The sequence below is a fragment of the Buceros rhinoceros genome, unplaced genomic scaffold, assembly GCF_000710305.1.
Source record: "Buceros rhinoceros silvestris isolate BGI_N320 unplaced genomic scaffold, ASM71030v1 scaffold46611, whole genome shotgun sequence".
In the NCBI taxonomy this organism is placed as follows: Eukaryota; Metazoa; Chordata; class Aves; order Bucerotiformes; family Bucerotidae; genus Buceros; species Buceros rhinoceros.
The window spans coordinates 1385-3694 of NW_010395651.1; positions in this window are offsets into that span (position 1 = coordinate 1385).

The window sequence follows — 2310 nt, forward strand, 5'->3', positions numbered from 1 at the left end:
TTTTCTCCTTGGTTCCAGCAGCTGCCGCTTTTCTTAAAGCAAAAGCGGTCTTTCTGTAGCTCTTGAAATTGTACTTCTTTGGTAATTTACTGTCGGTGTATTGTTCTGTGGCCTCTATTTTCAACAGTGCCCATATTTTCAAGGTGATTGCTCGTTCCCACACTTCAGCAGTCTGTTATAATGAGCTGACAGTTACCAAGCTGCAGTTCTCCCATCGTGTTCTCGTAACAGCCTAATGGGCCAGCCTGGCCCCTTGCAGAGTTACCCTGAGGCCTGCGGCCTGTTACTAGCAGTGACAATACTTGTACTGGGCCACTGGGTGCAAAGAGGCTTCTACAGTTATGCTGTATTACTTTGCTTATACTTGAATTCACGACAAACCAGTCCCGCTGTTTGCTTTGGCTCTGCTGTGGCCACATCTCTAGACAGCTTGATAAGGGGGATCTTGACACTGGTGTGTCCGGTTCAGAACTGCAAATAGGATTCAAAATGCAGGTTAACCATTAATGTATTCAGTGGTGCCTACTGTTTTCTCTTGTTCCGGGCCCAGAGTTTTTAAACATTTGATAGACTTTTTAAACCGCTGCTGAATGTGGAGTATGTTTTCATGGACTGCCCATCATAACACCAAGGTCTTATTCCTGGGTAGTGGTGGTGGTATTGAGCTCAGAGCCCATCCTTTCATATGTAAAGTTAGGATTGCTTTGCTCCATTTGTATCACATTGTGTTAATCTCCTCTGGATTTTTATCTGCAGCCTTATTATCTGTTCACTTAATTTTGGGGGGTTCCTTTAGGATCCTTTTGCAGTTCTTTGTGTTAAATTTTCATCTTTAGTGCCCCAAATACTTTTAGAAGGCTTTCCTGCCTTACTGATGCACTAGGGCTGCCGTGTTTCATTTTCATTGGGCTCCAGGTTTTTCCAGTGCTGGGCCAAAGTATGATCAGGGCTGAAACATATCTGATTAAGTGTCAGTCAAATGAGGAAAAAGCTGATTAAATTGAAATAAAACAAACTATAAGGAGTATGAATACTCACCAGGTTTTTTTCACACTTTACTTGAGAGGGTTTTCTGCACTCCAGTGCTTTACCTGGAGTCTTCCATTGAAAGCAGACTAAGGATATTTTGTGTGTGGTGACCAGGTATAAGGACAACGCAAAGGAAAGTAGCTCGTTTTAGGGCAGAACTTCTGCAGATGGCTGGATGAAAATTCTCTATCTTGACAGAATGTTTCTAGTTTCAGAAGGTGATTAGTGTTTTCTCTGAACAATGTATTTTCTCTTTGGGCAAAGCTTTAATCTGGGCTTTGAAGCAGATGCAGCGCTTTTTTGGAGTAAATTGAGGGTCATCTGCTTCATTTTTGTAGAAGGGGTAGCACAATGGCACATGGTGTGAAAATGTTTTCTGTTTGTGGTAATAAAAGTGCTGAGGGGAGCAGCAATATGTACTTGAATATCACAGCAGTAGGATGAGGCTATTCTCTTGAGACTTTCCAAATGTCATACTGTAAAGTCTAAAATTCCTCATTATATCTTAAATTCTTCAGAAATATGTTTTAGCCACATCCTAGCAACAGCTATGTAATGTAGTCTGTGGTGCTGCAGGGTTAAGTAAGATTACCCACCTAGCTGCAAAACGTCTTTCAGTAAGTTTCCGGTTTGGTAGGAACTCAGAAATACCTGTTACATGTCACTTTACAGGCTTATATTAAGTTATAAAAAAAGAGAAGATTTCAGAGCACATGGGGTTTTAATGTGGGCTTTCCACGAAGTCTACTGATAACTGATATGATCAAGATAATTTAGGCTTTATCTTCAGTGTTTCTCAAGAATGAGTTCAGAACAGAAGTGCCTGTAGGCAGCTGTGCCTGGTCAGTTGGCCATGTACCTTAATAGCTTCTGAATGCATATTGAATTAAAACATTATTGCTAGGTGGAACTCTCTAACTCTGTTAGAACAGAGGGAAGCAGATGTGAAGGTTAGATATTTTGCTTCCTCACAAGTTCACGAATGCAGATAAATACAGAGTAAAGTTTCTTGCCATACATCACCTTGCAGAAGGACCAAATCCATGTAAATGTAAATCCTCCATTGTAATTTCTGGGAAGCAGGTCGTTTTTGTCTTGCCACACATTCCAATCCTTTTTCTTGTATTAGATTCTTCTCAGTGATATCTCAGAAGTTAGATGGCCTGACCCTGCAACGGCTGATCTGGCAAGATGTATAGACAACGGCAGTGTGCAGATCTCATCAGTAGATGGTTATGCTCACCTTTACCTGTCAGAATTGCAGCAGGCATCTACGGGGGT